A 26,848-nucleotide genomic window follows, 5' to 3' on the forward strand; every position below is an offset into this window, starting at 1 on the left:
ATGGTTTTTTAATAGCAAATATCATAAGCTGTCGAATGTCAAGTACGTGGTAAGTGAAAACATTTTCGTGTTTATGCACACTGATCTGCTTTGAATGGTGCCCCCCCCCCCTCATTTCTATTAGGAGTACTCTCTCTTTGCAGATAGTGAAAGGTAGTTAACGCAGGCCTTTGCCCCCGTTGTAATCCGTCGTGCCTGCTTCTCTCTCCATTTGATTGATTGTTATCCAAGTATTTACTGTTTTAGAATTAGTTCTCTTTGGTTCATTCTCTATTTACAAACAAACACAGAGTCGCAATACTCTGTTTAGTCTTTGCAGATAACGAAAAATCGTGTAAAAAAAAAGAAAAGGAATCGAGCAAAATCAGTAGGCCACTAATGGGATCTCTTTTTGACCTCGCTAAAATAGAAACATTAGGAACAACCCCTCATGACAAATACAAAACTAGTGAGATGAACTGAACTCCACACAATGATGGCTGCAAAACAGCTCGGCTCCACCACCCACCCCGCCCAAAATAACGATAAAGAGCGGCTGCCATGATTGGTTGCGGAATGGCCACAACGGAGCTACGAAATGGTGCTGCTCTCATGCTAACCCCAGCTTCGGTCTGAAACATCCAGAAACACTGTAGACTACCAATTCGATCAGTTATGGTAGCGCCCCAATGTAACCCGGTAGAGAAGAACTAGCCCTCCCCTCTTTGACTGATGGTTCTTGTTGCCTGTCCCTTCTGTTGTCATTTAACAGAACTATTTAGCCTGCTGAAAGGGGTTGTGTTTCGACCGCTGGTTGGTGGAGACATTTTGACTATATTCTGGACCTGCGTTGTCGCGTAATGCGTCATATGACGCGCCGCGTTAGCGCATCCGGAAGTCATCCGGGGCGCGCAGCGCGTAACGTAAGCATAACAAGTCATGTGACTTGTTAATAAAACTTTTCATTGGTTCATTTTACTTTTCTTATTCTAATGATGAAAGCCTTGGTCATATCACCTAAAAATTACGCTTTTAATTACTTCCGAACATTATTTTCTCTTAAATATATGTTATAATGTTCCAGGCTAATGTACTTTCCCGGAAATTTTACAACTGTCCTGCAAGTAAAATATATTCTTTTTTTCGAGAAAAAGAGCTTTTCTTCGTCCCATGACGGAGCCGTTGAGCAAAAGAGGGTCGACCTGCTGTCTTAGTCGCCGATACGCCTGAATATGAGATTCTTATCGATCACTTTATGTTGCAGGAATAGAAAACACAACAGCCCTTGACTATTTATCTTTACTGCGTTCCTTCGTATTATACCTTTTACCCTTCATGTAATTGGTCTGCTTTATTTCACTTGCCTTTTAATGATTCTAAAACAGTGACTATTATTAAAAACTTTACCAATGTATACACTACTACCATGTTTTCTTTTAAAAACCTTTATTGTGAAAATTTCATTATACAAATACGAGCCTATAACCACGTGGGCCTGCCACGGAGCAAACTGTAATCGTATATGATGAATAGACATTTACACTGTAGAGGAACGTAACGGGCGGGCCATTAGGTTGCAAAAACTAAGGTGTCTAACAGTTACGGAATCGGTGGACGTACATTTTATAATTAAAATACGACAGGGCCAGTTACAATAAAATTATCTAGATATACATTTGCGGGCAAGTACCATGGGTGACGTTAATTCGAATTTTCAACAGTACAGTAATCAATAACACATCAGAACTTAATATCAATAGGGATGTCGAAATATTCAATCAATTCTCGTCCCCGCCCGCCATGTGCTTCAAAACTGCATACGTATCTCGTGATTTCAAGGTTCTGCAACCAGTACACAACAAGGAGTTACGAGTCCCATTTATTCCGGCGCCATTTTGGGCGAGGACGGGCAGGTCCAGGATATAGTCAAAATGTCTCTACCAACCATCGACTATGATGATGTTCATATGCTGTATTTATTAGAGTAACACTCATCTGCCCACATGAAATTAATTTACCACAATCTAAACATGTCATTTTAATCTTTCCAAAGTTCTTCTAAATATTTGGGACCGTTTCCCTTGCCTCTGAAGCTCTCAGTGCCACTTCTTTGATGAATGTACTAGCAGGTCAGGGGTTCTCCTCCAAATCTCTCTTTTATGCAGCACTATAATTAATTGGTGCCACCTCTCCATATGACGATGCATGGTATAGTTACCACAACTATATTTTTTTTCGGTTCCTCTGGAGAGTTCATCGTGGCAGATGAAGCGTGTAACATACCGGGCATTTACCTTTTTTTGCATGTACAGGAAAGGAAAAAAAAATCGAGCGTCCGAGTTCTAAGGTGTCCCAGGGCCATTTTAGTGGACCAGGCCCAAATCCAAAGAACAGCCATCTCACAGGCTAATGGGGCGACCCACGCCGACTTTCAGCATTGTAGAATGACCACACCAGTACAGCAACTTGCTAGACATCACCTCGGTGCCATCCGGATCTCGGCGCCCCACTGCAGATGAAGTGCCTCTCAACTATGAAACCACCACGGTGACATCCGGATCTTGGCGCGTTGTGCTGCCTTCGGCCTATTCGCACATCGGTCCGCTACTGACGCCATCTCACAGGCTAATGGGGCGACCCACGCCGAGTTTCAGCATTGTAGGATGACCACACCAGTACAGCAACTTGCTAGACATCACCTCGGTGCCATCCGAATCTTGGCATCTCAACGCCTAGTGGTATCTTCCATACAAAAAATATTGTTACGCTGCCTTTGGCCCCATTCGCACATCAGTCCGCAACTTAGACATCACCTCGGTGCCATCCGGATCTTGGCATCTCAGCGCCTTGTGGTGTCTTCTACTCCGAAAATATAGTAGAAAATATTGTTGCGCTGCCTTTGGCCCCATTCACACATCAGTCCGCTACTGACACCATCTCACAGGCCAACAGGGCGCCCCACGCCGACTTTTACCATTGTACGATGGCCACACCAGTGCCACAACTTGCTAGACACCACCTCGGTGCCATCCGGATCTTGGCATCTCAGCGCCTTGTGGTGTCTTCAAATCAGAAAATATTGTTGCGCTGCCTTTGGCCCCATTCGCACATCGGTCCGCTACTGACGCCATCTCACAGGCCAACGGGGCGCCCCACGCCGACTTTCAGCATTGTAGGATGGCCACACCAGTGCGGCAACTTACTAGACACCACCTCGGTGCCATCCGGATCTTGGCGCGTTGTGCTGCCTTCGGCCTATTCGCACATCGGTCCGCTACTGACGCAAACTCACAGGCCAACGGGGCGCCCCACGCCGACTTTCAGCATTGTAGGATGGCCACACCAGTGAGGCAACTTACTAGACACCACCTCGGTGCCATCCGGATCTTGGCGCGTTGTGCTGCCTTCGGCCTATTCGCACATCGGTCCGCTACTGACGCAAACTCACAGGCCAACGGGGCGCCCCACGCCGACTTTCAGCATTGTTGGATGGCCACACCAGTGCGGCAACTTACTAGACACCACCTCGGTGCCATCCGGATCTTGGCGCGTTGTGCTGCCTTCGGCCTATTCGCACATCGGTCCGCTACTGACGCAAACTCACAGGCCAACGGGGCGCCCCACGCCGACTTTCAGCATTGTTGGATAGCCACACCAGTGCGGCAACTTACTAGACACCACCTCGGTGCCATCCGGATCTTGGCGCGTTGTGCTGCCTTCGGCCTATTCGCACATCGGTCCGCTACTGACGCAAACTCACAGGCCAACGGGGCGCCCCACGCCGACTTTCAGCATTGTAGGATGGCCACACCAGTGCTGCAACTTGCTGGACACCACCTCGGTGCCATCCGGATCTTGGCGCGTTGTGTTGCCTTCGGCCTATTCGCACATCGGTCCGCTACTGACGCCGCCTCACGTGCCAACGTATTTTCTCCGCATTTTACACCCTATGCCGCATAACAGGTCATGTGACTTGTTTATAAAACTTTTCATTGGTTCATTTTACTTTTGGTTTCCTAATGATGGAAGGCTTGATCATGTGACCTAAAAACAACACTTTTCATAGGATGAAAACTTTTTTTTTTTCCCAAACGATGAAAGCCCCACCTTGTTTCTGGATGTTTCAGACTGAAGCTGGCGTCAGCATGAGAGCACCACCATCTCGTGGCTCCGTCGTGGTCATTCCGCGAGCAATCATGGCAGCCGCTCCCCACCAGAAGCCTGCAGGAGTCGGAGCCCCCAAAACTTTTGAAGAATTCTCAAGGCGGAGGGGACGCTTTCGAGAATGGGGTCCAAGACCTAGCAGACAAGCGTCCGATTTCCAAGGTGTCCCAGGGCCATTTCAATGGACCAGGCCCAAAAAGGAAACAGCCTGCCGCCATTTTGAGAGTCCTGTGACAGCCGCCTATCGCTGCACCGCAAGAGTGGGCGCAACTCAGCTGAATTGCGGCTTTTGACACAGTGGACCAAAAACGGACGGAATGGCAACTGAAACGGTAAAGGGGCGCCCCACTACAACAGATGACACTCCACCTGGAGAGGCCCGTTCACGCCGCCTCCCCCGGGGCGCTCCACGCCGTTATTCGGAGCAGCATTGTAGGATACCAAAACCAGTGCGGCAACTTACTGGACATCACCTTGGTGCCATCGTTCTGCTGCCTTGGAACTATTCGCGCAACAGTTTGCTACTGATGACCCACCCCCCGCGACGCCCCATGCCGTTATTTGCTGGGTGGCAACTTACTAGACATCACTTTCGTGTCATTTAGATTTCGGCGCGTTCTGCTGCCTTGGAACTATTCGCACAACAGTTTGCTACTGATGACCCACCCCCCGCGACGCCCCACGCCGGAAATCTGGACGTTGTGCTGCGTTGGGACTATTCGCACAGCCGACCGCTACTTCGTTGTTTTTCCCTAAAAATGTTTATATGTTATTACTATTTTTGTTTTCTTGTATATATTTATAAATTATTAAAGTTTTATAATCTTACTACTTTGTCGGAGTGCTATATATTTTTAATGTGACACATAATTGTAAAAACTTTGATGTACAAACAGTCATCCCTGGAATCTTCCGCTTCAGGCTCGGTCCCCTCCCCAATCACAATACAGGATGGTTTTCAGATAATAGCAACGCTTCTGCTGTGACGGATCTCATCGAGTGTGGGCCTTGATCTACTATAACTCCTTTGAAGAGGGGTGATTCTTTACAGCTGTGGCCATAAACTACATCTGCAGGGCTAGCTGATACCCTAGGACCAGCCTGGACAATCGGACACAGAGGAAAAGGAGTGTCAGAGGGTGCGGTAGTGAATAGGGCGAAAGGGAGGTGTCGGGCGGGCACAGGGTGTGATTCTCAGGGAACAGCAGCGCAGATGGGGGAGGTTTATTACCCATGCATAAGACAGAGAGCGGGGGTGACCACTGCCTGGGGGAGATGCTTGCGAGGGTGGGGAGCCATGCTAAGGATCGACAGCGTGCACAGAGTGGGTCTGGTCAAGGCATCTAAAATGGCTGCCGTGCACGACAAAAGTGTGGCATTTGAAAAAAGACAAGATGGCGCAGACAATGTTTTTCAACACTTCCTGATTTCCTTCGAATCGAACGTTAACAGACGTTGGGGCATATTACCAAAGTTAAGCGATATTTATCCCTAACGATGCTTAGCAACGATTTTTTTTACCGTCAGAAATTATCGCAGAAAAACCTTGCTATTATCAAGGTTTATCGGAAATACGATAAAAAACGACCGCAATGCATTAATATCGCTGAAAACTCAGCGATATTCATGCATTACCGAGCTAATGCTCTTAGCCATGTTATCCACCTCCCATTGGATAACATGGCTAAGAACTGCTCAGGGCAGGTGGTAGCTTTTGGAGATATTCGCCCTTATCTCGAATATTTCCAAAAGTTGATAATAGGAGATAGCGATGTTAGCGACTGTTTCCAGTCGCTAACATCTTGGCATGCCCACTTTGCATGTCATTAGTGATAAATATCACTCACATGCAAAGTGGGGCCCAAGATGGTCGCTATCTTCTACTAGCCGTCGCTAACTGGTGTTAGCAACAGCTAGGTAATACACATATAATTTTATCTCCGCGAAGCGGAGCGCTGTTACAGATATATATCTTGTTTCTGAACGTTAATTTCTCAAAATGCACTGAAGCACATATATTGAGACCTAGCAAAGGCACATCGGGCTACCAGTCCCTACAATTTTGCCAAGTTTCGTGCAAATCCATTCAGCTGTTCGATCCTACCGAGAGACAAGATGGCGGCCGCTACGGACTGTTTGGAATGTTTACAGACACCGGAGAGCCAATCAGCTTCGCTTCGCAAAGCTCCGTAACGCGAAAAGTACGCGAAGCGGTGCGCTGTTACAGATATATACCTTTTTTTGAACGTTAATTTCTCAAAATCCACTGGAGCACATATATTGAGATCTAGCAAAGGCACATCGGGCTACCAGTCCCTACAATTTTGCCAAGTTTCGTGCAAATCCATTCAGCTGTTCGATTATTATTATTTTTATTTTTTTTTGCCCCGCGGGGCCCTTTTAAAACCTCCACATCAAACCTAGGGGGTGAGCGACAATGTACTATGCCCCCTTATGGTCATTTGCCCCTTCGCTTTGGCCTCCTCTTGTCTCTCGATCCTACCGAGAGACAAGATGGCGGCCGCTACGGACTGTTTGGAATGTTGACAGACGCCGGAGAACCAATCAGCTTCGCTTCACAAAGCTCCGTTGCGCGAAAAGTACGCGTAGCGGAGCGCTGCCCAGTCCGCTGTTACAGATATATATCTTTTTTTGAACATTAATTTCTCAAAATCCACTGAAGCACATATATTGAGACCTACAAAAGGCACATCGGGCTACCAGTCCCTACAATTTTGCCAAGTTTCGTGCAAATCCATTCAGCCGTTCGGGCTAAAAGTGAGGCCAACCGCCCTATGGAAATTAACATGGGAAAAACGCGTTTTGGGACCCCCTTTTTTCTCGGCCCCCCCTTGACGAACCCCCCCAAAATTTTCAGGGGCTGCTCAGAAACAAAATGTGCCATTTTCCTGAAAATTTCAGCCAATTCCGTCCACAAACGCCAAAGTTATTAGACATAGAATTTTCAAAAAACCCATAGAGAAAAAATCCTAACTATATATACCTACTGGCGACCGCCAGTAGGTAATATATATATATATATATATATATATATATATATATATATATATATTACCTACTGGCGGTCGGTAGGTAGGTAGTTATAGTTCGGACCTAGTTTCCATAGGAAATCCGCAACATTCTATTTGGAATAACTTTGGCGCCGGTGGACGAATCTTCGCAAATTTCTCCAAGAAAATGGCCTGCTCCGCTCCGCTCCTTCCCTGAAAGTTTGGGGGTGATTCGTGAAGCAGGGGCAGAGGAAAAAGGGGGCCCCAAAACATGTTTTCCCCATGCTATTTTCCATAGGACCTTTAGCCAAGGCTACAGCCCGAACGGCTGAATGGAATTACACCAAATTTGGCAAAAAGGTAGAGTTCTGTTCGCAGATCACGCTTTTTGTTGAATAGTATGAATCCGTTCAGCAGTTCCTGAGAAAATCATAAGTAAATTCATAGGTATATCTATTGAAGCTTACCGTACTCTGTACTGTACTATGTACCTTCCCGAGCACGAGCTGCATGGTCATTGGCTGTCAACTGTCTGTCAACACTCCAAACCAGGAAGTGTTGTCAGCCATCTTGTGCCTTGGTAGAACCAAGGCACAAGAAAACAGTAAAGCAAACGTGCAAAACACGCAACGGGTGCAGGGTAGAAACCTCCTGACCCCCTAGGCCTGCTGGGGGGTTCCACAAGGACCCCCAAGGCCCCAAAAAAATATTTCTTTTTTTTTAAATCATGGGGTACGCGTACCGTACTCTGTACTGTACTCGGCACCGTACTCTGTACTGTACTCTGTACCTTCCCCGAGCATAAGCTGCATGGCCATTGGCCGTCAACTGTCTGTCAACACTCCAAACCAGGAAGTGTACTGGAGATTCCTGGTGGGCTAGTTGGCTCCCAGGGACCCCCAGTATGCAAGGGGAATTAGTTCCCCCTCTGAAAATACGCCAGGGAGCTGCGTTGCAGCGAGGTGTAAAAAGGGGCGTGGCCTCATTACACTTCTCTTCAAGACAGCTCCCTGGCGCATATTGGAGGTTCCTGGTGGGCTAATTGGCCCCCAGGGACCTCCAGCATGCAAGGGGAATTAGTTACCCTCTGCAAACGCGCCAGGGGGCTGTGTTGCAGAGAGGTGTAATGAGGCCATGCCCCTTTTTACACCTCTCTGCAACATATTCCCCTGGCACATACTGGAGGTTCCTGGTGGGCTAGTTGGCCCCAGGGACCCTCAGTATGCAAGGGGACTTAATCCCCCAACTTAGAACATGCTACAGGGCGCGTTTGCACAGTGGTGAAGGTAGGGGGCGAGGCTTAAGGTGATGTGAGTGCAAACATGCCCTGTGGCGCGTTTTACGTTGGGGAATTAATTCCTCTTTAATCAAGAGGTCCACTAGGGGGCAACTAGTCCAACAGGTATCTCCAGTAAGCGCCACGGAGCTGTGTTGCAGAGTGTTGTAAAAAGGGGGCGTGCCCTCTGAACACCTCTCTGCAACACAGCTCCCTGGCACATATTGGAGGTACCAGGTGGGCTAGTTGGCTCACAGGAGACCTCAGGATTGAAGAGGAATTAATTCCTCAACCTAAAACGCGCCACAGGGCATGTTTGCACACATGTTACCTCAGGCCCCGCCTCCTTCCTTAACTATTGAGCAAAATATTCCTATAAAATCAGCCGAACTACGGATTCCGATTTACTCACCTGTTATCACAAGAGACGTCAGTGCTGCATCTTTGAGCGCACTACTGATCCTGAAAAGTAATTCTAACCATACTTACAGTAACTTGAATTTCCTTCCATAGGCTAACATTGACTGGTTTCACTTGGAAATTTTTCTAAGTGTGGAGATTTGGAACTTTAAAAAATTCCTTTAAAATCAGCCGATCTATGAATTCCGATTTATTCACCTGTTATCAGGAGAGACCTCAGTGCTGCATCTTTCAGCCCACTACTGATCCTGAAAAGTAATTCTAACCATACTTACAGTAACTTGAATTTCCTACCAGAGGCTAACATTGACTGGTTTCACTAGGAATTTTTTTTAAGTGTGGAGTTTTGGAACTTTAAAATATTCCTCTAAAATCAGCCGAACTACGAATTTCGATTTACTCACCTGTTATCAGGAGAGACCTCAGTGCTGCATCTTTCAGCTCACCACTGATCCTGAAAAGTAATTCTAACCATACTTACAGTAACTCGAATTAATACATTTTAAAATTATCATTTACAAAACCTTTGAAATTCACTGAAAAAACCATAGGTTTCAGCCTCGTTATAGTTAGGAATTAGCATTTAAAAAACCTTAGAAATTCACTGAAAAAACCATAGGTTTCACACATTTATAGTTAGCTGGAAATTTCACTCATGCAAAACTATTGAAATTCCCCCGTTATAGTTAGTTCAGGTAACTATAACTCGCGCGCCCACAATGCACTGCTGATGACGTCACATATTACATCACTCATGACATGGTCAGTGACATCACTCATGACACCACTGATGACATCTCAAATGACATCACTGATGACATCATCCTTGTGAAAGAGTGGCAGACCTCCTCTCAGCGTAATATAACCTTTGATACACACCTTCAAAAATAGAAACTAAAATTTACAAAAAAATTGAGATACCAATACCAGTTAGAACAACCTATTCAGTAATTCCAAAATCTACATACACATCCACTCATTCACCAACAGTTCTATATAGTCACTCATACATGTACTCACGCATTATATGTACTTACACACCTATACATCCTGTTGCATTGCTCGGCCGCGCTGGGTGCGCGACTCCAGCAAAATGTTTTTATGTTCTAAAATGATATGTATGTGTCTTTAATATACATATTAGGTCAAGAGATTATCTAAGATATTCATAAAAATAATATATTTGTACTTCTAATAAACTTATATTATTTTTAAATGTATTTTCACAAAGTCGCGTCGGGTGCGTGCTTCGTGAGCGCAGAGTGCACGGATCCCATGCGACCTAAAAAAAAAGATTTCATTGGTTCATTACATTTCCCACTGTAACTATTGAAGGACCCCACCCATTTAAACATTCTTGTTGGAGCATCTTTAGAGAGACATCTCTTTGCCTACAAGAACCCTTTTTGCTTGTTTTTTTTGGTGTTTTTCCAAAAATATCAAACAAAATGGCATCTGGACAGCAGCAGGAGGAAGTATCTTGTGAAGAAGAATTCTTGCAGGGGGCACCACGTCCACAGAGGCCGGAATCTGTCGCGTGGAAATTCTTCACTTTTCCACTTGGAGAGAAGAAAGTAAATGCGAGAAAGGTGACATGTAAAATTTGTGACTGAGTCCTGTCAAGAGACAGTGAAAAAAATACTCTTGTGGCACTGCTTCTATGCACAAGCATTTCCGGACCACACATACTCTCAATCTTGCTCAGGAGGAAATGAAGCGAGCTGCTTTGAACATCTCACCTGCTGTGGCAAGTACATCTGGAGCATCCTCAGGAACACCTGCAGTGGATATTAGGCCCGAATTCACCTTTCTCGAGCAACACTGCGTGAAGTGAAAGAAACTTATATGCTTCAGTGAGCAGTCGGTGGATGCAGTTTGTGCTGCATAACGCAACCATCATTGTTAATTTTTGTGTTTGTTTTTGAAATGATAAGTAAATCTAAAAGTTTTGTGTTTTATTTATTTATTTATTTTCATTTTTTGAAAAAACACCAAAAAATACAAAATTGTTAAAAATAAATAAAAAAATACAAAAGAAAAAAAAAGTTCTTATCAGAGCTACCTTATCTGGTTAAAGAAAGAACTATAATTGCAAGGTAATGTGTGAAAGTTTGGTTGAATATATGTATACAGTATGATTGACTGAAAGAATGCATTAGTAGTGTATGGTGAATTTATAGGTGAATGTTTATGAGGAAGTACTGCAGCGTGATACTGCAGGCTCTTTAGCTGCACTGCACTGTGGCACTTCACAAGCACAGGGATGTGACATATGTACATGAATATGTTGCAACTCTGTGCTTCCCTCTGCACTGCTGCACAAACTTCAGTCATGTGGTGACACAGGAACCCTTGCACCATGGTGCAAGGATGTCTGTGTCGTGCGGAGATTGTGTTTGTGCAGGAAGGGACACATTCCTGCACAAGATCAATTAGTAAAGGCATTTTCCTCTTTCAATGTATGCTGTGGAATGCAGCATGCATTGAAAGAGGAAAAATGAAGAGAAATTAAAACAATTCTCCTCGTTGCGCCTTGCTAAACCAACTCTAGGATGGCGCAGCATTCACACATCTCCAGATTTACGATTTCTCATAAATCTGGAGATGTGTCTTGTTCTATGGGTGTTGTGTGGGAACACCCACATCAACACCTATGGAACGCCCCTTTAACGCAAAGTTCTATGTATGAAGGGGATGTATTTACAAGGAGAGGAAAAACCATGCAGGGTGGCTTTTCCTCTCCTTGTAAATATGAAGGAGTGCCTGGCACCATCACTACGTTACAAAAAGTGACGTACTGGTGGCTCAGGGTGCTTGTAAATCTGCCCCATAAGTGCTTAGGCATTGGCAGACTGATACAATAAGAGCATAGTGCTGGATGGGCGATTGAAGAATTGAATGAGACTGACAGGAGGTATCCTATACTGCATGGTACTACTTTAGTATTTAATGGGGTGGACCAATAGCATGTATCTGCTTAGAGATTGTAGGGATTATGCACAGCATATTTTATGTGTACTTGTGTTGGTGCCTAGGTCATTTTATAAGAATACCACTAGTAACTGGAATGATGACAGTGTTGCAAACAGAGTGAACACTTAATTTATGAGTGCTTACGTATTGGTGGAGTGATGGAATAAGTAGATAGTGGTAGATAAGTGATTAAAGAAGTGCATGTGACAAGCTGGAGGATTCCTACACTACATGAGTACTAAATGGGTATTTAGAAGAGTGTATCAATAGTATGTAGCTAGTTAGAGGTCTGCTTGGATAGTGCACAAAATATTATAGCTGCACTTGTGTTAGTAGCTAGATAATTCCATAAGTTCATGACTAATAACTAGAATAAATACACTATTACAAAAAGAGTGTATGGTGAATTTATAAGTGCTTGGGTATTGGTGAAGTAACAGGATAAGCAGATAGTGCTGGATGGGTGAATGGAGAAATGCATGTGACAGGCAGGAGGATTCCTACACTGCATAGGTACTAACTTGGTATTTAGAAGAGCGTATCAATAGTTTGTAGCTGGATAGAGGTGTGCATGCATAGTGTACAAAATATTGTACCTGCGCTTGTGTTAGTTTCTACGCCATTCCTTAAGTATTCGACTAATAGCTGGAGCAATTTCAGTGTTGCAAAGAAAGTGCGTGCTGAATTTATAGGTGCTTAGGTTTTGGTGGAGTGATAGGATACATAGATATTGCTGGATGGGTGAATGGAAAAGTGCATGGGACAGACAGAAGGATTCCTAGACTCCATAAGTACTAACTGGGTAATTAGAAGAGCCTATCAATAGTATGTAGCTGGTTAGAGGTCTGCATTTATAGTGCACAGAATATTGTAGCTGTACTAGTATTGGTGTGTCTATGGTTTTGAGAATGGTAGTCCGTATTTTAAGGTGTGAGGGGGTGCATAAGATGATCACGTGGATGATGTCATCAGTGATGTAATTTGAGATGTCATGAGTGATGTCATCAGTGATGTCACTGACCATGTCATGAGTGATGTAATATGAGACGTCTTCAGCAGTGCATTGCGGGGGCGCGAGTTATAGTTAGCACAACTAACTATAACGGCCTAATTTCTCTTGTTTTGTACGAGTGAAATGTATAACTAACTATGACGGTCATGAAACTTGTGGGTTTTTCTGTGAATTTCTGAGGTTTTTTAAATGCTAATTTCTAACTATAATGTCCCTGAATCTTGTGTTTTTTTCAGTGGATTATATATATAAGTATTTAATCTATTTTCACTCTTACAAGGAAGGAATCAGCACTCAGGTTGAGGTTTGGAAGGATTTAATATGCAGAGGACATGATCCACGCATTTCGGCTTGTCCAAACCTTGATAACGATACAAGATGTCATTGTAGCATCCTTATTTAAATGTACAAATGCCTAAAGTTGCCAACAATAACAAAGGACTACATATTACTTTAATCCAAAAAGCTGGCGGCCATATTGGCCTGTCACGATGTGAAAATTCAGGAACTGATACAATAAAGAAAAGAAAACAAGTGTTAATATGCACACAATGTCATTTCAGCATATCTTGCCCCGTGACCGCCATACCTGTATTTTCGTCAATGTGACTTATTCATAATAAACATACTTAGGATTGCAAACATCAACATAAACAATGGACTAAACATTACTTTAAAGTAAAAGGCTATCGGCCATATTATTCTGGGCACGTTGCCTAGTATAATGGTTCTTCTTCTTACATGAAAGAAAAGAAAAAAAAGTGGTGTTAATAGACACACACTATCCCTAAATAAAGTTCTAACGATATAGTTCCATTTCATTCACAGCTCATTTGAGATGTCATGAGTGATGTCATGAATGATGTAACTGACCAAGTCATGAATGATGTAATGTTTTAGGTCATTAGCAGAACATTGTGGGGGCGTAAGTTATAGTTAGCTCAGGTAACCATGACTGCTGAATTTCACTGGTTGTGTATGAGTGAAATCTGAGACTAACTATAAAGTCCCTGTAATCTTTGTTTTTTTCAGCAAATGTCTAGTTTATTTTAACATTAAGTAAGATGCATATCACAATGGATGGTGGGGGGTTGGAAGCAGGGCCTGACATTGTACTGCCCCCACCCAAGCTTGCTGCTCCTGCCTTCCCTCCTCCTAGCCATCCATTGTCCAAGTCCATGTCCTTGCTCCCTTATTACAGCCCTGTGTGGCTGTTGTTCTGCCACTGACCTTCCCGCCTTCTTTGAACAGTTAGCTTGCTGCCCAATCCACCTCCTCCCTATCCTCTGTTGTCTGAATCCATGGACTAGCCTCCTCCCACCTGCCATGCATGGTCTGATGTGCTGCCACTGCCCTCCATTTAGCATGATGTACCAGTGCCCTCCATTGCCCAATTCTATGCCCCATCATTGACCTCCTGCTTTGCCTTTGTGCTTAGCTTGCTGCCCCTATTCTCCTTCCCCCTGCCCTTTGATGTCTGTGTGCATGCTCCCTATTCCCTCCCTCCTGGCTTGTCTGATCCATTGTAATGCCCCTGATGTGTCCCTCCTGCCCTTTATGGTCCGTTATGCTGCATCTTTCTCTGCTGTCTGTCCATTATGGCCAGCTAGCTACCATTGCCTCTTTCCCCTCTGTTCTCTGTTGTCCATGTGCATGGTCCTGTCCCCTCCCTATTGCTTTCTATGGATTGTTGTGCTGCGCTCAATACCCGCATGCCCTCTGTGGTATATTGTGCTGCTGCAAACCCTGATGCCTGCCCTGTAGGGTCAGTTTGGCGCACCTCTTAATGTCCCTCATGTCCTCTGTTATCCAAGTCCATGTACCTTAAACCAATTCCTCCTGCCTTCCATGATCCAATGTACCATACTTGCTAACATTTTGAACTTGGTAAGAGGGAGATTTTGAAAAAAATCTGGGGTATTGATTTTCCCCTTTGACTTACATTGAAAAAGAGGTGATTGTAGACAGGAGGCAGATCAATTAAAGCTAATTTGGGCTTAAAAACATTGGATGTTTCCTGGTTGAATCGGGTCTGTTGGCATGTATGGTTGTACTACCACTCCCTCTTTCTTCTGCCCACAATGGTCTATTATATTGCCAAGGCCTCTCTTGCCAGTCCTGCATTTTTATATGTTGCCTCTTCTCCCCTTCCACTGCCCTCCATAGTCTGTTGTGCTGCCACTGCCTTTCCTGCCTGCCCAGTGTGGTCAAATTGCTGCATCTGCACCCTCCTACCTGCCTTCAATTTTCAGAGTCTGTGCCCCTGGCCTCTGCCTCTCAACAGTATCCTAATGAACAACTAGATTTCTAGCATTCTATATTTATTACAAAAGTGTGGAACGCCTGACGTCATCTTGATGTAAACAAAACTGTAATACCTAGAGAATTTCCTTTAGAATTACATACATGAGAGGGTCTTATTTGCATCAAAATTATGGTTAGTGCCCTAAAAAACTAAAATGAGGGCATATTTTCTGATTTTTCAAATAGCAACAAAGCACTTTTAAATTATTTGCTATCTTTATGTTTTTTTATCCAGTTGACCACTTGATTAAATGTTGCACTTAGGGGAGAGGATGTGGTGTTACTTCCAGAGCTGCAGACTTCGCAACTGGGGAACCAGGTTGGACTTTCTTATTCAGCTCGACATTCTGTGATTCTGGTCAAATCACTTAATCTCCCCATGTCTAAAACCAGAATGAATGTGATCTTGTGTGATGTAACCAATACTCATGTAAAGCACTCTAATACCTGACAAGTCTGCACTATATAAACCTGCAAAACACTTATGGAATTGGGCTACATGTGGGCTACATCTGGGGCAATATTTTTGCTACATTTGGGCTCTTTTGTCTCTAGTGGCCTCTTGGGAGACTTATTTGTTATGAAGTTTCCTAATTTCCTCATTCACTGCAGTCTCCTCAGTAGGAAATGATTTCAGTTTTTTACTTTAGTTCCATCAAGAATGCATTCAGATGTGTCACACATTTGCCATAAATTCTGAATGTTAGCACTCTAGTTGCCCATTAGATCACTATAGTAAAGCTACTGCTCACCAGGGAAGTCTGCTGCTGGTATTGAAAGTGCATGTTTCAGTCTGTATGTCAGAATTTTTTCATGAAATAGAAGAGGATTTGAGAAGTCACTCAAAATATGCCCTAATTTTTCTTTCTGCAGCTCTAATCATACTTTCTATGGCAAATTGAACCCCCTCATGTTGTTCCTTTTTAAATTAAATAATTTGAGTTACCACTTTATTGCAATCAAGTTGGCTTCAGGTGTGCAATACGTTTGTCATAAGTAGGACTGTTAGCGCTCTAGTTATTATTTAGAACATTCTGGGAAGCTGCAGTAGAACACAAATGAATCAACTGACAGTCTCTGCCCTTGTTGGATGTACATGTTTTACTGAGAATGTCAGACTTCATTCTCACATGACTGAGAAAGATAATGTGAATTGACAGAATATATGCTCTCTGTTTAGCTTATAGATCACCTTCCAAACCTCTGTGGGAAAAGCATGAGAAAATAGTTTTCTCTCAAACATGATTTATGATATCCCAGCAGTAGGCTTTTTCACATGGTTTAATCCCCTTAGATCATACCACAATTCCTGAAAAGAGTATGGTACCATCAACAAATGATTTATATTTTAACTAAAGTCTTAAAACCTTCTATTAATTGCAATGCTTTTTAATGAGGTGCTATCATGCATATTGGTCCCAAGATGGCTGCCAATACTTCTTGGATGAAGTTATGACAGCCAATCAGATCCCACGATGAGATGTGTGGTTAGACTCCGCTCCATTAATATATTAAAAACTACTGAACGGATTTACACCATTTAACAAAAAGGGCTCTTTCTGAACCAAGGGCTATCTTTTTGCCAGATTTGTTGTTGTTCCGTTTAGCCGTTCGGGTTATAGTCGTGTCGAAAGTTTCCTATGGAAAATTGCATCGAGAAAACACGTTTTGGGACCCCATTTTTTCTCGCCCCCGACCCCCCCTTGCTGAACCACCCCAAAACTTTCAAGATAGGAGCGGACCGAAGCGGGCCATAAGTTTTGAAAATTACGCGAAGATCCGTCAATCGGCGCCAAAGTTATTGGGAATAGAATGTTGCGATTTTCCTATGGCAACTAGGTCCTAAATATAGCTACTTACTGGCGACCTTCAGTAGGTAATATATATATATATATATATATATATATATATATATATATATATATATATATATATATATATATATATTTATATATATATATATATTACCTACTGGCGGTCGCCAGTAGGTATATATAGTTAGGATTTTTTCCCTATGGGATTTTTGAAAATTCTATGTCTAATAACTTTGGCGTTTGTGGACGGAATTGGCTGAAATTTTCAGGAAAATGGAACATTTTGTTTCTGAGCAGCCCCTGGAAATTTGGGGGGGGTTCGTCAAGGGGTGGCCGAGAAAAAAGGGGGGTCCCAAAACGTGTTTTTCCCATGTTAATTTCAATAGGGCGGTTGGCCTCACTTTTAGGCCGAACGGCTGAATGGATTTGCACGAAACTTGGCAAAATTGTAGGGACTGTTAGCCCGATGTGCCTTTGCTAGGTCTCAATATATGTGCTCCAGTGGATTTTGAGAAATTAACGTTAAAAAAAGATATATATCTGTAAGCGCGCTCCAGGCAGCGCTCCGGTTCGCGTACCTGACGCGTAACGGAACTTCGCGTAGCGAAGCTGATTGGCTCTCCGGTGTCTGTCAACATTCTAAACAGTCCGGAGCGGCCGCCATCTTGTCTCTCGGTAGGATCGAGAGACAAGAGGAGGCCAAAACAAAGGGGGAAATGACCATAAGGGGGCATAGTAGATCCTCCCTGACCCCCTAGGTTTGATGTGGAGGCTTTAAAAGGGCCTTCGCGTGGGGAGCGCCCGGTCCGCGAACCGGGAAGCGTTCTGGGGAGCGTACTATAAGGAAAAAAGAATGATAGACTTTTCAAATACTGTATGTTAATTGATTGTTGGTTTTGTTGATTATTTTTTAATTTCTTTATTTTTTAAGCAATTATTTATTATTGTGATTGTGTTTCAAAATTTAATAACATTTCTAACATTTCACTGTCTGAAATGTCGTCATTTTCATTGAACATAGCTTGTAATCTCTGAGTGTGTAAAATGTCCTCATTTTGAAGGAGGTCATCTACTGCTTGCACACATTGCAGTAGTTCTTGGTCCCAAGTTTCATCCATAAATTCTATATAATTTGGATCAATTAATTCTTGGCTGCTCTCTTGCAGGACAATTTGAAATGAAACTTTCTGCTCGCCTTCCATGTTGCCTGAAATTTGGATAAAAAAAATACATATTAGTAGAGATAGGGCACTGTTGGGATTAATTTTAGATAGGCAGTTTTTATCAGTGAATTTATCTTTGGGCAGTGTATAGTATCAGAGTGGAAGTAGGAATATAAAAAAGTGTATGTGATTTAACGTAAGTAAATTCATAATTATACAAGAGAAACCTAACTCCATCCATAACTATAACAGAGAAGTCTATCTAAATCTATAACTACTACAGAGGGATAGTATATAACTATCAGAAAAAGTTTACCATATTAACTGATAGTGCACAATATACTTCAGTTTTTAAAATAACAACTTACCTTTACAAAGAAGTTGAAGTGATTAGTGAAAATCCAATTGAAATGTACACCAGGAAGTAGTAGTCAAAATGGCTGTGTTTCCTTCTCTTCATTTATATATATTCAGGTATATAACCAATCAAATGTCAGGTAAAAAAAGTAGAAAATGAAAGTAACATTTTCATTGGTTGTCAATTCCAACACTTCAGATGTGTTTTGTGAAGTAATTTACCTCACGGTATTTAGAGAGGTCTACAGGCTAAATGGCTAAATGGAATTTCAATCAAATTTGTGAAAATGATAGGGATTGGTATGTAGTATGAGCTAATCTATATTTGGTGAAAGTGTCTCCAGTCGTTTTTCTGTAAATTACTTTCCCACCTTTTTTGATGGAGCGCTTCCCGGGGAGCGCCCCGGTACGCGAACTGGCGAGCGCCCCGGTACGCGAACCTGAAGCGTTACGGGAGTCCACCATTTTGTGTTTCGGTCGAATTAAGATACAAGATGGAGGGCAACTAATGTTCAGAATGGGTAGAAGGGGGCACGGTAGACTTATCTTGACCCCCTAAGTTTTCTGAGGGTGGCTGAGGAGGCCCATATGTGCGAAAAAAAAACATTTAAAAAAAAAAATTCGCGAGGTTAGCTTCCGGTTCGCGTACCGGGTAGCGCCCTGGGGAGCGTACTTTGTTGAAAATTAGTGAAATAGTTAGAGTAAAATAATAATTGTGAGTGATCAGATGTAGGGTAGCTCTGAGAAGAGCTTTTGGGTTTATGGTACATTTAGGTACTTATAAGTAGGTACCAATGCACAGTCTTAAATTCAGAATGAAAATTCTGTTGCCCTCATCTGAGAAGTGAACTCCATCTCCTCTGTAGATATCTTGCATGTAGTAACGCAAGTTATTGTTGTACACGGAGCCCATTCCATGGTCTCTCATGTAAGCTGAAACAGATTTGTTTACATGCTTCCTCGACTTCTCAATTTGTGGACAAAATTGGTTCGACCACCTCCATTTCTGTCTTTGGCATATATTTGAATATACCAAGGCAGTCTGAGGAAAAAGTGCCATTAATTGCTCAAAGGTGTCCTTTAAAAGCATTTCCAGACCTACCCCAGTCAAAGTGCCCAAGTCATTACCTCCACAGTGCACAATTAACAGGTCAGGTTTTGGCAAATGCATAAAGGTTTTCACCAATGGTATCAATTGGTGACATTTTAATCCTCTGTGCCAAACCACTTAATTTCCACATCTTGTAAATTGAGGTTAGGTAAATTTCTGTTATCAGCATACCTCTGAGCCCAGTAGATGTAACTATGTCCAACAATCCAGACAGAAAACATGGTGAGAGAAGGTTCTGCTGCAGTCAGATGAAGTGTGGCAATGAAATGGCAGTTGAAAAAATAAGAGTTTAAAATGAAAAAAACTGTGGAGTTTCTGTGTTAATGAAGCAGTAACAGTGATTGGTGGATTTTGATTGCTGAAAACAGAAAGTTAGGGTGCATGGATGAGTTCTTTGAAAGATGTATTTTGAATGGTCAAGAAAAAATCATTAAATGAAAGATTGCACTGGATATGCAGGTGCACTGAGAGTTCAGAGTTCAATTGAAACATTGTTGTGTGAACTTGCAAACACCACAGGTCTTCCAAGAGGTGGTTGCTATGCAAAAAAGGCAGAGAGGGCAGAGGGGGGAAGGGTTTTGATTTGAAAAAAGTGAGGGAAGAGTTTTGATTGGGTGACATGAGAGATATGTGTGAAGAATTACAGCATTTCTGTGCTTTTGATAGCTGCAGACTCTGGAGTGCATACCTTTTGCTCTGCTAAAGACAAAGTGGTGTGTTTCTGAGACTGTTTTGAAACTCATAAAGTATTTGCTAAGGTGAGAAAAGATTTCTTTAATTTAGATAGAGAATAGTGTGCTTTAAGGAGAAAATTATGAAGAAAGTTGTGTTTTTAAAATGTTGCTTTGCCTCAAGTGTTTTACAAATAGATTTTGTTTCTTTGAGAAATTGTAATTGGAGAAAATATGAAGTATTAGTACTGACAGGGTGTTTTTGTGCATAGGAGCTGTGCAGTGTTTTCAAATTATGACTTGAAAATCGTTTTTGAGGAAAAGGAATGCTTTTAAAATTTATGACAAGGACATAATGGTGTATGCTTCTTTATAAGGCATTTGAGTGTCTCTGATGTTATTTTTCCCATTTTAATGTAAGACCTTTCCCCGTGGTGCAAATTCCTTGTAAATATGCTCCCACCTGTGCTTGGCAAATTTAGATTTTGAATGTTTGAGTTACATAGCCATGTTAAAAGTGACCCAAAAATGCTGCAAAGGCAATCAAAAAACGCTTCCATGTGTCTTAAGGACATTTTAAGTCATTTCCCCATGTGCAGTGTTTTCAAATTATGACTTGAAAATCGTTTTTGAGGTAAAGGAATGCTTTTAACATTTATGACAAGGACATAATGGTGTCTGCTTCTTTATAAGGCATTTGAGTGTCTCTGATGTTATTTTTCCCATTTTAATGTAAGACCTTTCCCCGTGGTGCAAATTCCTTGTAAATATGCTCCCACCTGTGCTTGGCAAATTTAGATTTTGATTGTTTGAGTTACATAGCCATGTTAAAAGTGACCCAAAAATGCTGCAAAGGCAATCAAAAAACGCTTTCATGTGTCTTAAGGACATTTTAAGTCATTTCCCCATGTGCAGTGTTTTCAAATTAAGACTTGAAAATCGTTTTTGAGGAAAAGGAATGCTTTTAACATTTATGACAAGGACATAATGGTGTATGCTTCTTTATAAGGCATTTGAGTGTCTCTGATGTTATTTTTCCATTTTAATGTAAGACCTTTCCCCGTGGTGCAAATTCCTTGTAAATATGCTCCCACCTGTGCTTGGCAAATTTAGATTTTGATTGTTTGAGTTACATAGCCATGTTAAAAGTGACCCAAAAATGCTGCAAAGGCAATCAAAAAACGCTTTCATGTGTCTTAAGGACATTTTAAGTCATTTCCCCATGTGCAGTGTTTTCAAATTAAGACTTGAAAATCGTTTTTGAGGAAAAGGAATGCTTTTAACATTTATGACAAGGACATAATGGTGTATGCTTCTTTATAAGGCATTTGAGTGTCTCTGATGTTATTTTTCCATTTTAATGTAAGACCTTTCCCCGTGGTGCAAATTCCTTGTAAATATGCTCCCACCTGTGCTTGGCAAATTTAGATTTTGATTGTTTGAGTTACATAGCCATGTTAAAAGTGACCCAAAAATGCTGCAAAGGCAATCAAAAAACGCTTTCATGTGTCTTAAGGACATTTTCAGTCAATTCCCCATGTGCAGTGTTTTCAAATTATGACTTGAAAATCGTTTTTGAGGTAAAGGAATGCTTTTAAAATTTATGACAAGGACATAATGGTGTCTGCTTCTTTATAAAGCATTTGAGTGTCTCTGATGTTATTTTTCCCATTTTAAATTAAAAGACCTTTCCCCGTGGTGCAAATTCCTTGTAAATATGCTCCCACCTGTGCTTGGCAAATTTAGATTTTGATTGTTTGAGTTACATAGCCATGTTAAAAGTGACCCAAAAATGCTGCAAAGGCTTTAAAAAAACGCTTTCATGTGTCTTAAGGACATTTTAATTCATTTCCCCATGAATGTAGGTAGGCCTCACCTTAAACAAACCTCTGGATAGGCCACACCTTATCGTCATCCTGAATTAATCATTTAAAATGCTGGGGACACATTTATGATAGGTGTATGCCTCTTTTGCGTCACTGTGCGTCACTTTTGTGACGCAGTGGCGGTGCAAAAGATTTGCTATGTGGCGACAAAATTACAAATTGATGCATCTAGGCAGATGTGTCATGCTGTAAAAAAACGTGCCACATGAAACCGATGCAGCAGTGATGCAAAAGATGCACCATGTTGCAAGACAGGCCTCACTTCATCTCCAACAAGATAAGAAGCTTAGGGATAGATTTATGATGACTGGTGCATCCCCAGGGATGTGCCAGTCATCTTGCGCCGCTGTTCCGCCACCCATGGTGCGCTGCATTTACAATGCGGCGCACCATGGGGCAAAAACGGCACAGATGCGTGACGCATCTGTGCCGTAAAGGTGGCGCATTGCTGGAGCTGCATCGCAAGTGCCATGCAGCTCCAGCAAGGCTCAGGGGTGCCCCATCTCCATTTAATCTGCAACCCTGAGTAGGCCTCACCTTAAACAAACCTCTGGATAGGCCACACCTTATCGTCATCCTGAATCAATCATTTAACATGTTAGGGACAGATTTATGATAGCCGTGTGCCTCTTTTGTGCCGCTGTGCGTCACTTTTGTGACGCAGCGGCGGTGCAAAAGATTTGCTATGTGGCGACATATTTAAAAATTGATGCATCTAGGCAGATGTGTCATGCTGTAAAGTCCTGTGCCACATGAAACCTGCGTCAGTTTTCATATAGGTGTTTTGTTGCAAGGTATGCATTAATTTGCAAGAAAGCCCTGTAAAACTAACACAGTGAAATTTAGAAGATTTTCACTGACTCAGCTTTATAGCATTGCTGAATCAAATCATTACGCCTGTTTGAAACAGGCATAAGGAGTGATGCACCATGCAATGTGTGGCTTGCTCCTGTGCATTGCAGTAGACATGTTGCGCTTACGACGTGATTCCTGCAATGTGCTGCTTTTGCGGCACAGATGCGTGACGCATCTGTGCTGTTTTCACTCAATGGTGCTCCACATTGTAAATGCGGCACACCATGGGTGGCAGAGCAGCGGTGCACATTAACTGGTGCATCCCTGGGAATGCGTCAGTTAACATAAATCTGCCACTTTACATTTAAGTATGAGCAGGGGACACAGAGTTGGTGAGGCTTATCCAAGGTTAAGAAGAGATGAGTCCTGTTCACTGAAAACTTGGACATAGGCCTTACCTCCTCAGCATCGCTGGTCATGGCTAAATAATAGCTGCAAAATGTTACTCTTGTTAAACAATTTTACTATTATAGTCTCTGAGATTTGTGCCTTACTCTGCAACATCTCATTGTTGTTCTCTTTCTTTAAAGATAACGACAACATCAACATGAGCGACAATCAGCAATCAGTTGATCTCGACCTCATCACTGAACTCGTAATTGAAACATCAGTGGAAGTAGATCCCTTGGATGATTTAAATCCTGAGGATGAAGAAGAACATGATGAGGATGCAGATTTGTCAGAATTGTATGATATAGGGTGGGAAGCTGACGTGCTTGAGCCTATGGAACTATAAACATTTATTTTAAAAAATTTATAATAAATGAAAAGTAAAAATGTAAACCGTTTCATTTAAAAATAAAGACACCTTCAAAAACTGGTTATGTGTAGTGTCTTCAATAAAATATTAAAATATGCTCATAAAATTAGATCAGATTCACATATAAAACAGCACAGGTAAAATGAATATGAATTCCATTTCTTTTCTGCTATTTCTGTATTCTAAATTTGCCAAGCACTAAAAATGTCAAGTAGTGTGTTAAGTTTTTGATGACTGTTATTGATTTACTGTTTGGTAATAGTGGTTAATAAATTTTTTTATTATATTTTACCACAGATTCAACTGCAGATCATTTCAAGATTTCAGCATGCCAACTAAAGAAAGACTTAGAAAGGCTGCAAAACGTCAAAGACAGCACGTACATGATATAATGCAGCAGTCCTCTAACAAAAAAACTTGTCAAGTCACCAAGAAAGCACCGGGTAAGAGCACAAAAACATTTATAAGAAATATTTGTAGTAAAAAAAATATTACTACAGAAAATGTTTCAGTCCAGAAAAAGAGAAGCATTTTAAACGGAAAGGAAAGGCCAATCAAAAATGTTACTGCTAGAGCAAGAGATTGTGCATGATAGTAGAAGGAAACAACAGTTTAGGGACATTCGTAAACGAATGTTCCGCAACAGGATAATTGGCAATTTGTTAAAAAATATTAAGAAAGGTCAACAGAAAGTGGTTTTTTATAAGAGAAAAAAAAAGTTGAGAAAGTTATTGATCAGGCATTTGAAATTAAACGTAAGTTATTTATTTTGATAATCAATAGAATTAGGAAGCTAAACAAGGCAATTTATGATTTCAAAAGAAATAGTAGATGGAAGAGAATAGTTAATCGTAGTAATTTTTGTGAAGTTTTTTCCGGAGAATGGATGCATAGTTCAAGTTGTGAGGCATTTTTTAATGAGGAGAGTTATTTCCAGGATAATGATTTGGTGCATGCAGTTGACACCAGTGGTCGAGCTTATGAAGTGAAAGATGGTTGTCCAGTTGAAAAAGAAAAACTTGTGACAACAGAGACAGAAGAGGTGTTAGGTAATGAGGTTTTAGGAAGACGTCCTAAGGGTCCTGTGTACACCTGGAAGTGTAGTAGTATTTGCAGTGTGCGACAGGATTCCATCAATTTGCTTTGTGATTTTGTACGGACATTTAATAAGAAAAGTTTGAAGCAGAAAATGAAGTTGTTGCAAGAATTAGATCCTTGCAGAGTGAGAGAAGTGACAGGTTTGCATGGTCATTCACTGGCTTGTCTTTCCAGGAGAGTATGCCAGAGTGTTTTTCATCATTTCAGGATGCTAGCAGTGCATCATAATAAAGTGAGGAAATTAGTTAGAATGTTGTATTATGCTAAGAGTCCAGCAATTATGCTTAAACAATTATGCGCTGCTCTTTTGCATGGTTCAGAAGTAGATGTGAAGAATATTTGTGCAGAAATTGAGTTTTGTTACTTTGGAAGTAGAGAGGAGAATGTTGAAATTGACCAAGAAGAAGAGGGTAATGTGGAAGATAGAGTACAGGTTTCCAGTACAGATAATTTTCAGAGGGAAATTGCGACGTTTCAGGTGAAATCAAGTGAGAGGCCTAATTTCATTTGTGTGTGTTGTCGACGCACTTATTATAAGAATCAGACTAAGTTAGTGGATTTATATGCAAAAAGTGAAAGGGAAAATAATAGTGAATGGAAGGATTTCACAACATACTTGATGGTAGAAAATTGTTTTGATTTGGGATCGGATCAACGTGTGTGTACTTATTGTTGTAGCAAATTAAATCAAAACCAGATGCCTGCTAGAGCAGTTCATAATAATCTGGAATTGGTTGAGATTCCTTCTGAATTGAAGGATTTAAATACTTATGAATCTATTTTGATTCAAAGTATCCATCCCTTTCAGGCTATTGTAAGAATGGAGCCAAAGACAGGGAAATTGCCTCCATCAGATTTACAGAGAGGATTAAAGGGAGGAGTTGTTTATTTGCCTTTAGATTTGAAGAAAAACATTAACACAATTGGAGTAGAAAAAGTGGAAGAGGAACCTCTGGTTATCTTAGTTAATGGGGTTCCGACAAAGAATAAGAAAATATGGCAAGATTTAGTGGATGTTAGGAAAGTCAAAAAGGCAACATTGTATTTGAAAAAAAATAATAAGTACTATAAGAATGTTTATGTTGCAGAAGAGGAAGTAAGTGAGGAAGAGGATAGCGATTTGTGTGCTGGTCAAATTGAGAAAGTAGAACCCTCTACTAGTGAAGAAATATATGAACATTATAGTGTTCATCCTTTGCATTCCAAGGAAGTCATGGGGAATGCTATTGAGTTGTTTCAAATGAAACAAGCCAAAGGGAGTCCCATTAGTGTTTGGGAGGAAAGTTTGGAAGCTCGGTGTTTCCCACAGCTTTTTCCAACAGGTCAGGGAGGAAGATATGATGAGCGACCTCATCAAATTCCTGCTTCTGAATACCGGACTTTGCGATTGTATGCAGGAGATGCTAGGTTTCGACAATGTATTCCCTATTTGTTTCATCTCCTGTTTGAAAGCGATCTGTCTGGACTGTCATATGCAGTGAACCACATCTTGAAAAGTGGTATACACATGCAAAACATCTCGGCAAGTGACTTTATGGATAAAGTCAATGCCCAAGACAGTATTTTAGATTCTCACCTGATTAATCTCATGGCGTGTCAGCGTGGTACTAATGAGTACTGGTACCGTCGTCATGGTGATTTAAAATGTATGCTGAGGAACTTAGGAACTCCCACATGGTTCCTCACTCTGAGCTGTGCCGAGTATGGCTGGGAAGACTTACTTGAATTTCTACGAGAGGCAAATGGAAACATTGAAAACATCGAATTCAAGACACCCGGAGAACTGTGCTCTTTGGATCCAGTCAATGTATGCCGGTACTTCAATCATAGATTTGAAGCTATGATGTCTTTCATCATGAATAAGAAGAATCCACCTCTTGGAGAGGTGTTGGATTTCTTCTGGAGAAAGGAGTACCAAGCAAGAGGTGCTCCTCATATACATATGCTGCTGTGGATCAAGGATGCACCTGAATTTGGAACGGATCCAGAAGACT

The sequence above is a fragment of the Lissotriton helveticus genome, chromosome 2_1, assembly GCF_964261635.1.
Source record: "Lissotriton helveticus chromosome 2_1, aLisHel1.1, whole genome shotgun sequence".
Lineage (NCBI taxonomy): Eukaryota > Metazoa > Chordata > Amphibia > Caudata > Salamandridae > Lissotriton > Lissotriton helveticus.